Here is a 12,702-nt window from a genome sequence, read left to right on the forward strand (position 1 = left end):
GCTCAATTGTGGTCATAAATGGAGGACAACTTGTATTTCCTTGAGAAATGGTAGGAAAATGGTTTTTTTAATCCCTGCAATATTTTTAAAAAGATGGTCCATCCGTCCCCATATTAAAAGAACCATAGTGGCACAGTGGTTAGAATGCAATAGTGCAGGCTAATTTTGCTGACTGCCAGGGGTTCGATCCTGACCAGCTCAAGGTTGACTCAGCCTTCCATCCTTTTGAGGTCGGTAAAATGAGGACCCAGATTGTTGGGGGCAATATGCTGACTCTGTAAAACCGCTTAGAGAGGATTGTAAAGCAAGGGTCTCCAACCTTGGCAACTTTAAGACTTGTGGACTTCAACTCCCAGAATTGAAGTCCACAAGTCTTAAAGTTCTCAAGTTTGGAGACCCCTGCTGTAAAGCACTGTGAAGCGGGATATACTGCAAGTCTTAAGTGCTATTGTTATATCTCTAAAACAGCCTCTCTGCCTGCACCTACTGGCTTTTACTGTACCTGACTGGCAAATTGTGGCTTCTTTCCTTTGCATAAATACCAGAATCTTAAGATTGTTAGGGATCATGGAAGTCTTCTAGTCCAACCTCCCTGCTCAGTGAAAAAAATCTTACACCATCTCAGACAAACAGCTGCCCAACCTTTATCTGAAAAATCTCATTGATGGAGCATCCATAGCTTCAAGAAGCAGGTTCTTCAATTTCTTTTAGCTTCAGCAGGGGATGATGGGAACGTTGGCCTGGGTAGAGAGCTTGAACATTTTGTGGCCCCTTCCTGTCCATCTTCTAAAGCTTTTTGCTCATCCTCTAATTAGGGTTTCTCTGCCATTTAGAAGGGAGGGAGAAAAATTTCCCTCATAATTGTATATGATCCCTGATGAGATCCATCACCTTTCCTCTTATTCATGGAAAACGGAGCAAAGAACTAAACACATTTCTGAAGCCCAAAGAACATCTTAACCCAGTTGCAACTGAACATTTTTTTCAAGCACATCTTGAACACACATTAGGGACCAGAAACTTGAATTTGGGATCCCACTACTGTTTTTTGGGTGCTGTCAGCAGTGACCTACAGCCATCTGTAGCCCTGCAACCCTAACTTTGTGCTTTCTGTAGTGTTTTTGCAAGCTGTCTTGCTATTCGCTACAAATTTTCTATAAGCTAGAGATGGGTGATATGTCAAGGACCACATGTAGTTCTTTGGCCTAAAGTAATACAGCTCTCTTGCGAGGGAGCTGATTCAGTGGCCTTCTGCGGCTTCCTCCTTGAGAAACAAAAATATGCCAGAGAGAACAAAAGGTGAGTATCAACATCAGACGAATGTTCCTATCCAATTTTGGCTCCAATTCGTCTCTGCTTGATGGAGAACCAGGCAATCAGTTTGTTCATTCAGTTTGGATACTACCAGACCCAAGCAAAGAACTGTTTACAAAGCACTGGGGGGGGGGGAACTATTAACCAAGGTAGACATAATCAAAAATGAATCAAGGTTATAACAATAAAAGGGTAATGAAACAATCTTAAAAAGCCAAACTGAATAATACCAATTAAATTTATAATAAGATACACAAAGTGAAATAAATCACGGAGAGATGTCGCAATCAATTCAAGCAACAATGGTTGGAAAAGTCCCATTGCAAATAGCTTCCTGAACATTAGAATGCAGCAAATCTTATTTTTCATGGGAAAATATTTTACAAGATACAAATGAGAAATTGTTTCAGGAAAAATTAATCTCCACAATTGGGGAATGAGTGGTTCCATATATACTGGGTGAGCCAGTTTAAGTAAGGTGGACCTGCAGTTAGCAAAGTGCCAGATCATCAGTGTTTTATAAATAATAACTAGAGTTCTGAATTATTCCTGGAAACTGACTGGTAACCACGTAGAGACTAAAGCACAGGCATTATATGTTCTTGGCAGGTAACCAAACTGGGCTGCTGTGTTTTGCACTAAAAGCAAAAATTCAAAGAATTGGGTATTAATGTGTTCTGCAGTCTCTGCATTTCCACAACTAGTGCTGTACAAATATAAAATATAAACAAAATATAAAAATATAACCCATTCATTTATACAATGTGCAAAGAATACCCTAACTAACAAGCAGGGCACAGCTACATTAAACTTAGTATACCATGCAAATTCAGTCATTAAGTTTACTTCTGATCTGGTTATGTATATCATGTCATAAGCCATGGTTTGCTCAAATAAACCATAACTGGCAAGCCAATAAGGTATATAGAATAGAATAGAATAGAATAGAATAGAATAGAATAGAATAGAATAGAATAGAATAGAGTTGGAAGGGATCTTGGAGGTCTTCTAGTCCAACCCACTGCTTAGGCAGGAAATCCTACACCACTTCAGACAAATGGTTATCCAACATCATCTTAAAAACTTCCAGTGTTGGAGCATTCACAACTTCTGGAGGTAAGTTGTTCCACTGATTAATTGTTCTATCAGGAAATTTCTCCTTAGTTATAGGTTGCTTCTCTCCTTGATTAGTTTCCATCCATTGCTTCTTGTCCTGCCCTCAGGTGCTTTGGAGAATAGCTTGACTCCCTCTTCTTTGTGGCAGCCTTTGAGATATTGGAACACTACTATCATATCTCCCCTAGTCCTTCTTTTCATTAAACTAGACATACCCAGTTCCTGCAACTGTTTTTCATATATTTTTGCCTCCAATCCCCTAATCATCTTTGTTGCTCTTCTCTGCACTCTTTCTAGAGTCTCAACATCTTTTTTACATTGTGGTGACCAAAACTGGACACAGCGTTCCAAGTGTGGCCTTACCAAGGGATTATAAAGTGATATTAATACACTACATGATCTTGATTCTATCCCTCTGTTTATGCAGCCTAGAACTGTGTTGGCTTTTTTGGCAGCTGCTGCACACTGCTGGCTCATATTTAAATGGTTGTCTACTAGGATGGTTAATGCATATGTACACAAGGTAATCCTTGATTTAAACCAAAATTGGGACCAGAGTTTCTGTTGTTAAGCAAGGCAGTTGTTAAGTGAGTCACACACAATTTTATTATCTTTTTCCCATCGTTGTTAAGTGAATCACATGGTCATTAAGCACATTTAGCCTCCCTATTGACTTTGCTTGTCAAAAGCCAGCTGAGAAGGTCGCATATGGTCAACAGATGAGCAGAAGAGGCTGCAACTGTCATAAATCCATGCTGGTCACCAAGTACTCAAATTTTGATTACTTGACTATGGGAACTCTTGTAAGTGTGAGAACTGGTCATTAGTCACTTTTTTCCGGGGCTAATGTAACTCTTTTGTTAAACAAATGATTGTAAGTCAAGGACAATTTCTATGTATAAATGTGTTTCTGTGTGCTTATATGCTAGCTAAAACATAAACATAACCAGTGGTGGGATTCAAGTAATTTAACAACTGGTTCTCTGCCCTAACGATTTATTCCAACAACCAGTTTGCCAAACCGCTCAGAAAGTTAACAACCGGTTCTCCCGAAGTGGTGCGAACTGGCTGAATCCCACCACTGAACATAACCTACTGTAGATAAATTAACAGTAACAGTACTGCAGGCTACTTCTGCTGCCTGCCGGCTGCCTGCAATTTGGCAGTTCAAATCTCACCAGGCTCAAGGTTGACTCAGCCTTCCATCCTTCTGAGGTGGGTAAAATGAGGAGCCAGATTGTTGGGGGCAATAGACTGGCTCTGTAAAACCTTAGCAAGGGCTTAGACGCAGGGGTGGGATTCAGCCGGTTCAGACCAGTTCGGGAGAACTGGGTGTTAATTTTAATCTGGTTCGGTGAACTGGTTATTCTAAGGACTGGCTGACCCCGGCATCCCAGGAGTTTCCACGCAGCCCGTTTTGGATGCCAGGTAAGTGCAGGGCACGCATGGAGGCTCTGGGAGGGCGAAAAACGGGCCTACCCAAGTCTGGAAACAGGCCTGTTTCTGGCCTCCGGTGCCTGGGGGAGGCCGTTTTCACCCTCCTGGAGGCTCCAGGAAAGCCTCTGGAGCCTGGGGAGGGCAAAAACCAGGCCTCCCAGAAGTACCAGAAGTCCAGAAACGGGCCCATTTCCGGCCTCTGGAGGGCACGCGAACCAGTGAATCCCACCACTGGCTTAGAGAGGGCTGGAAAGTACTGGAAAGCAAGAAGAGTTCTCCACTCCTCTGATCACAACAAAATACCTTATGCCACCAGACTTGAAATCCTGGGTTTAGAAAATTTAGAACTATGCCGCCTTCGGCATGACCTGAGTATAACTCATAGAATCATCTGCTACAATGTCCTTCCTGTCGAACACTATTTCAACTTCAACCACAACAATACACGAGCACACAATAGATTTAAACTTAAAGTGAACCGCTCCAATCTTGATTGTAGAAAATACGACTTCAGAAACAGAGTTGTTAATGCCTGGAATGCACTACCAGACTCTGTTGTCTCTTCCCAAAATCCCCAAAGCTTTAACCAAAGACTATCTACTGTTGACCTCACCCCATTCCTAAGAGGTCTGTAAGGGGCATGCATAAGAGCACCAGCGTGCCTACCGTTCCTGTCCTAATGTTCCCTTTGGTTGTATTCAATTTGTATGGTTATTTCATGCTTATACTTATATATATTGTTGTGTTTGACAAAATAAATAAATAAAATAAATAAAATAAAAGATAAGTCTAAGTGCTATTGCTACTGTGGTTGAGTTCATACAGCACATAGCTAAACTCCAGCATTGCTTATTATATGCAGAGAACTTTGGACAGAAGGCTTGGAAGGGATCTTGGTTATTGTTTGTCCTAACTCCCTGTCCCTATGGCAGCATCTCTGACAGATGGCCATCCAGTCCGTCCTCACATCTTTGCAAAGTCTACCATCTGTTGTGTTAGGCTGCTCTATTGTCAGGCAGCTGTTGGTAGCTGTTACCTGCCAAGAGCAGGACACCTGTGGTTTGTTCCTTCTATTAGGAATTTATTCTTGATGACCATTTGAAAGCTGCAGGGTTGCTAAGGTAAACCCACCATTTTTCATCCATTAGTCTGGAGAAACACTGGATAATTCTTCCTACTACCCACCCTCCAAAATATGAAAGCGAGTTCAGACGTCTGCAATTAACATTGTTTTCTCCAAATTAGGTGTTAAGTGACCAACAGGTGATGTGTTATGGGTTTTTTATTTATTATGTGATTTTATTATTAGGGTTGGTATATTATGTCATTATGTGATGGAGCGCCATCCTCGGCATATTTTGGCAAGACTATGCCCACAATCTGGAGGTCCTGGATTGCATGAAATCCACCAGCATTGAGTCCCTGATCATGCGGTGGGTGGGACTTGTCCTCAGAATGGATGACTTGCCAGTTGCTCTATGGCAGCGGTGGGGAACTATGGCCCTTTTATGACTTGTGGACTTCAACTCCCAGAATTCCTGAGCCAGCCAAGTCCACAGTCATAAAGGGGCCATCATGTCCCACCTCTGCCCTATGGTATACCAGAGACTAGGGAAGAGACCCCTATGGTCATCCACATTCCACCATTTCCATGGTGAAGGAAATCCTACACCATTCTGATATCCAGCCAAGAGATCTATGCTACAAAGCTTCTACAGGGTCTGAAGACAAAACCTGAGAGAAACGTGAGTGGCGTCACAGAATAACGGCAGCAATTATTACCACAATGGATTTCCAGTGGTCCCATTGTGTTAGAGCAGGGGTCTCCAACCTTGGCAACTTTAAGCCTGGAGGACTTCAACTGCCAGAATTCCCCAGCCAGCAAAGGCTTAAAGTTGCCAAGGTTGGGGACCCCTGTGCTAGAGACTCTGTGCTTCCAGACTGAGACAGCCCAGTCATCTCTCTGTCCACAGATGAACTGCCCAAGCCCATGTCTTTGAACCAGAAATGCTCTCTGTCTATCTATATAATGTAAAACTAAAACTGGGTTAATTCAATTACAGGTAGTCCTTGACTTACGGCATCATTGCTAAGTGAGACAGTTGTTAAGTGAGTTTTGCCCCGTTTTATGACCTTTCTTGCCACGGCTGTTAAGTGACTCACTGCAGTTGTTAAGTTAGTAACATGATTGTTAAGTGAATCTGACTTTTCCATTGACTTTGCTTGTCAGAAGGTCGCAAAAGTTGATCCCGTGACCCTGAGACATTGCAACCATCATAAATACATGCCAGTTGCCAATTGTCTGAATTTTGATCACGTGACCATGGGGATGCTGCAATGGTCGTGTGAAAAATGGTCATAATAAGTCATTTTTTACAATGTTGTGGTAACTTTGAATGGTCACTAAATGAACGGTTGTAAGTCAAAGTCTACCTGTATTAATTTGTGTGCTGTGTGCACAAGTTAGTTGGCTCTCTTAAAGAAGGTTCATACAATATGCTGGAATAAACTGGGGTTAGTTGAAGCAACCATGGTCCTATACTGTGTACCTCTAACTGGGGTGGGTGATTTAAAATTTGTGTGTTATATTTTAAAATGGGTTAGTTCAGTAGACTAGGATTCAATTACTTGTATGTTAGGATGTGGTAGAAATAGAGAGCTTTTGAACCATACAGCAGGAAGAAATCTTCAGTGAGACTTAGTCCAATCCACTTTCACTCAGGAAACCTACGATGTCACTCCCACTTGACCGAGCTAAAAATAAAAATATTGATTAATTTTAGTGCTTTTGCTTTTTTGAAGGTCCTTTCGCTTGTCTTCTTTCAAACTAAAATACAAACAAGCTTAGAGGACACAGTGGGGAGATAATAAAGCTAACTCAGAATAAAACCAAATTAAAATGCAGTGTGGCTATAAAAGGAAGCCATGATATAGCATTGGAGTCAGTTTGGTTAAGTTATGAGGCTAGTAACTGGAGATCGTGAATTCCAGTCCTCTCTTGGGTACGAAACCAGCTAAGTGACTTTGGGCCAGTCAATCTCCACTCTAGGAAGATGTTAATTCCAAACCACTTCCAAAACTCCTTGCCAAAAAAACTGCAGGCCGTAACAGGAATCAAAAGTGGGTCATTATTAAAGGGAGGGAAAATGATATTGCCATAGGTCTATACTATAGGCCACCCAACCAAACAGAGGAAGTAGATGAATTTTTTGCTAGTCAGCTAACTAAGGTATGTAGGAAGCACATCACAATAGTAATGGGGGATTTTAACTACCCTGACATCAACTGGGAGACAAACTCTGCACCAAGTGGAAAATCCAACAGGTTCCTAACAAACCTAGCAGACAACTTTGTTTCCCAAAAAATAGAGAAGAGAACAAGGGGATCAGCCATATTGGACTTAATTCTCACAAACAGAGATGAAATGATAGAAGGTGTTGAAGCTATAGGAATCTTGGGGGCAAGTGATCAAGCAATATTGGAATTCAACATTATGCAAACACAAGTAGTAGAACAAAGTCACACTAGAGTCTTGGACTTCAAGAAAGCTAATTTCAATAAGCTCAGAGCTTGAGAAGGATTTCATGGATGAGAATCCCCAAGGGGAAAACAACTCAAGAAGCTTGGGAAATTTTGAAAAGTGAGATTATAAAAGCCCAGTCTAGCACAATATCAATGAGGAAGAAAAATAATAGATCTTGAAAGAAACCAGCATGGATGCATAAAGAACTATCTGACAAATTGAAAGACAAAAAGGACACATATAAAAAGTGGAAAGAGGGGCAAATAACTAAGGCAGAATATCAGCAAATAGCCCGAGCCTGTAAAGATGAAGTGAGGAAAGCTAAGGCTCACAATGAACAAAGGCTAGTGACAAAAGTAAAAAATAACAAAAAAAGCTTCTTCCAACATGTTAAAAACAAGAAAAAAGTCAAGGAAACAATTGGCCCATTGCTGGGAGAAAGTGGCAAGAAGGTGACAAGCAACAGGGAGAAAGCAGATCTACTTAACTCATTTTTTGCATCTGTCTTTACACAAAAGGAAAAAATAATCCAACCTATCAAAAACAGCACCACAAAAAACAGATTAGGAACACGTTAAAATAGGGAAGAAAATAGTAAGTGAACACCTGTCTACCCTAGACGAGTTCAAATCACCAGGACCGGATGGATTACACCCCAAGGTTCTGAAGGAACTGGCAGACGAAATCTCAGAACCACTGAACTATATCTTTCAAAGATCCTGGAGCACAGGGGAACTGCCAGAGGATTGGAAAAGAGCTGATGTAGCTCCCATCTTCAAAAAAAAGGAGAAAAAAAACAGATCCAGGAAACTGCAGACCTATCAGCCTAACCTCAATACCGGGGAAGAGTCTGGAAAAGATAATCAAGCAACGAATCACCGAACACCTAGAAGCAAACAAAGTAATAACCAAAAGCCAACATGGGTTTGCCAAAAACAGATCATGCCAGACTAATCTTATTGCATTCTTTGACAAAGTGACAAAATTAGTGGACCAGAGGAATGCTGTCGATATAATTTACTTGGACTTCAGTAAAGCATTTGATGAAGTAGACACCCGGAGGCTCCAGTTAGTCCAGAATGCGGCTGCGCGGGTGATAGAGGGAGCCCCTCGTGGCTCCCACGTGACACCTATCCTGCGCAGACTGCACTGGCTACCTGTGGCCTTCCGGGTGCGCTTCAAGGTGTTGGTGATAATCTTTAAAGCGCTCCATGGCATAGGGCCGGGCTTCTGCGCATGTCCAAGATGGCGCCGCCCTGCTGATCGGGGACGCGGCGACGGGCCTTTCCAGGCTCTTTTTGGGTCTGGGGGGGGGCCTTAATACCATCATAGGCCCCCGCCCTGATGGAGGAAGATCCAGCCACCCGTAAATAGGGTGGCTGGGCGCTGTGCGACTCCGCGGGGCGTTGGGAGAAGCCCCGGAGTCACGGCGGAGTCACGGCGCCTCAGAGGGAATCCTGGCGGCCTAGCGGCCTGCCGAGTCGCCGCCAGCCTTTTTCGGCGGTTTGGCGGCGGCGGCGGCGGCGGGGGTAGGGGGGCGTTTGCAGTGCCCCCTGGACCCCTGCCTGGAAGACTTGGCCAGTGGAAGTTGAGGTTTGGAGTCTGGGCGTCTCCGGTGGCGATGGGAGGAGCCCCGGAGGGGCTGCGCCCCAATGAAGATCTGGGGGGCCGCCCGGGCTCCATCGGCCCTTGAACCTGCGGTGGCGGGCGGCGGCCTGGCCCTTCCCTCCCCGTCGGGCGTTGTCACTGGTGAGCCCTGGGTCTGCTGGCGGATTTGGCGACGGGTGTCCCCCTCTCATCTAGGGGAGCTCCAGTGGCCTGCTCGCGGTGGCGATGGGGGCGTTTCCAGTGGCGATGGCCTGGCGGAGGCGGGGGGCGGGGGCGGCCTGCCCGGTGCTGAAGTGGCGGATGGCCCGATAGGCCCAGGGTGGCTGTGACCTTGCCCTAGTGGCGCGGATATGTGACAGCGCCGGAGGAAGACCCGCGGGTCCAGCGGACACCCCTCCACTATTTACCATCTTTATAACATCCCTACCACCGTGCCTCTCCCCTTTCTTCCTTAGCCCACCCCAGGTCGTTTGTATGGGGTGGTGAACTGACTGAGTCAGCGGTTTTGTCATCTACCGCACATGGATTATCTCGAACTATTTCCCATCAGGACAGACTGGTCATGGTCATTTTATCATCTGTTATGACTTTTGCTGCCAACTTGACCAGCCCAGGATGGGCCTTGCCCGGACCGTCTCAGTGATGCGAACATTTACTGCGGCTGACCTTCTTGCCCTGCGAGATGCCCTCTCTCGGGTCTGGCCTCCAGATTATCGAGGCCCACCTTGAGGACGGGCTTTGGAGTCCCGAGAGGTGGCATGCGAAAAATAGGAGGCTTAGGGTTTTAATTGGCTGTTTTAATAGATTTTTAAGGGAGTTTTAAAGGGATTTTAAGGGGAAGGAAACCGACGGGCTTGGGTTGGGGGTGGGAGGAAGGGTGGGTGTTGGGGTAACCCGTCGGGGAGTCCAGTTCCTGCACATGCTCGTGGCGGGGGTTGGTGGGTCCGAGGTCATGGGGGGAGTCGGTGTTCCATTGGTGGAGGGTGGTGCTATTTCCACGGTAAGGGGGAGGGGCAGATATGGCGGAAGTGGGGGCTCATATCGTGTTTGGGGGGTGCGCGCTCGATGCTTACAGGCGATCGCGCGCCCCGAGCCTCAAACTTCTCCCGTTCCCGGATGGTCAGGATCCTCAGGGCCCTGGCCTTGGCTGATGTTATGCAATGCACGGTCCGTGGCCAATAAGGCCCCCCTAATTCACGATCTTATTCAGGGGGGTGCCGCGGACCTTATGGGCGTTACGGAGACCTGGTTGGGCCCAGAAGGGGGCGTGCCCCTTGTTCAGATGTGCCCACCGGGTTTCCGAGCATTTCATCAGCCGAGGGGCCAGGGTAGGGGTGGTGGGGTGGCGGTTGTGATTAGAGAGAGTCTAGAGCCGAGGAGACCACTGTACCTCAGATTGCGGGTGCGAATCCCTCTTTGTGAGATGGGGTCATAGATGTCAGATGGGCTTGCTGGTGGCGTACCTGGCTCCTTGCTACGTGTCAGCTGCCCTGCCCGAGCTCCTGGAGGTGCTTGCTGGGGTGGCAGTTGAGACCCCCAGACTTTTAGTCGTGGGGGACTTTAACTTGCCATCCTCCGGCTCGTCATCGACGGTAGCTCGGGAGTTCATGGCTTCCATGACGGCCTTGGACCTGACCCAAGTAGTTGATGGCCCTACTCACGTTGGGGTGGCACTCTGGACTTGATTTTGTCTCTGGTCAGTGGTTGAGAGATCTGGACTTAAAGGAAATAGTCATTGAACCTTTGTCATGGTCAGATCACTCTCTTCTTCGTCTGGACTTTCTGACCGCCATTCACCACCGCAGGGAGACGGAGCCGACACGTTGGTTCCGTCCCAGGCGCCTGGTGGACCCGGAGGGGTTCCGGACGGAGCTTGGGCCATTTCCTGAGGGTCTGGCACACGGCTCGGCTGAGGAACTTGTTGCGGCCTGGGAACGGGCCGCGGCGGGGGCCTTAGACCGGGTCGTGCCTTTGCGGCCTCTGACCCAGCGCAGGTCCCAACCAGCCCCTTGGTTCTCCGAGGAGCTGAGAGGGATGAAGCGCCGGAGAAGACGCCTAGAGAGTTCCTGGAGGTCTAGCCGTTCAGAAGCTGATCGGACACTAGTGAAGTCCTATACTAGGGCTTACCTAGTGGCAATGAGGGAAGCGAGGCGTACCTACGCCTCCTCCCTCATTGCATCGGCAGATAACCGCCCAGCCGCCCTGTTTCGGGTGACCCGCCCCCTCCCACCTCAGGGGAGCGGGATGACCCGTGCAGGACGTGCTGAGAGTTTAACGGTTATCTATACGATAAAATCGTTCAACCGGGATGGTTTGGACCAAGATTGCGGTGATACGGGTGAGACGGCTGAGGGCGGTCTTGGTGACATTGTATGGGATGAGTTTGACCCTGTCGCTCCCGAGGACATGGACAGGTTGTTGGGGAGGCTAAATGCCACCACATGTTTACTGGACCCGTGCCCCTCCTGGTTGGTGCTGGCCACGCAGGAGGTGACACGAGGCTGGCTCCAGGCGATTACGAGCGCTTCTTTGGTGGAGGGAGTCTTTCCGCCGCCTTGAAAGAGGCGGTGGTGAGGCCCTCCTCAAGAAGCCTTCCTGGACCCGGCTGTTTTAGGTAATTATCGTCGGTCTCCAACCCGCCGCGCGAAGGTTGTAGAGAGTATGGTGGCATATCAGTTTCCCTTGCACCTGGATGAAACTGTCTATCTAGACCCGTTCCAGTCCGGTTTCCGACCCGGTTACAGCACGGAGACGGCTTTGGTCGCGTTGGTGGATGATCTCTGGAGGGCCAGGGATAGTGGTTGTTCCTCTGCCCTGCTCCTATTAGACCTCTCAGCGGCTTTCGATACCATCGACCATGGTATCCTGCTGCGCGATTGGAGGGATTGGGAGTGGGAGGCACCGTTTATCGGTGGTTCTCCTCCTATCTCTCCGACCGGTCGCAGTCGGTGTTGACAGGGGCAGAGGTCGGCCCCGAGGCGCCTCACTTGTGGGTGCCGCAGGGTCGATTCTCTCGCCTTCTGTTTAACATCTACATGAAGCCGCTGGGTGAGATCATCAGTGGTTTCGTGTGAAGTACCAGCTGTATGCGGATGACACCCAGCTGTACTTTTCTACACCGGACCACCCCAACGGTTATCAAGTGCTGTCCCGGTGTCTGGAGGCCGACGGGTCTGGATGGGGAGAAACAGGCTCAAGCTCAATCCTCCAAGACGGAGTGGCTGTGGATGCCGGCATCCCGGTACAGTCAGCTAAATCCGCGGCTGACCATCGGTGGCGAGTCACTGGCCCCGATGGAGAGGGTGCGCAACAGGCGTCCTCCTGGATGAGCGGCTGTCTCTAGAAGATCATTTGACGGCCGTCTCCAGGAGAGCGTTCTACCAGGTTCGCCTGGTGCGCCAGTTGCGCCTTTCTGGACCGGGAGGCCCTATGCACGGTCACTCACGCCTCGTGACGTCTCGCCTGGATTACTGCAACGCCTCTACATGGGGCTCCCCTTGAAGGGCATCCGGAGGCTACAGTTAGTCCAGAATGCGGCTGCGCTGGTGATAGATGGAGCCCTCGTGGCTCCCGTGATAACACCCATCCTGCACAGGCTGCACTGGCTACCTGTGGCCTTCCGGGTGCGCTTCAAGGTTTTGGTGACCACCTTTAAAGCGCTCCATGGCATAGGGCCGGGTTATCTACGGGACCGCCTACTGCGA

This window comes from Ahaetulla prasina, chromosome 1 (assembly GCF_028640845.1).
Source record: "Ahaetulla prasina isolate Xishuangbanna chromosome 1, ASM2864084v1, whole genome shotgun sequence".
In the NCBI taxonomy this organism is placed as follows: domain Eukaryota; kingdom Metazoa; phylum Chordata; class Lepidosauria; order Squamata; family Colubridae; genus Ahaetulla; species Ahaetulla prasina.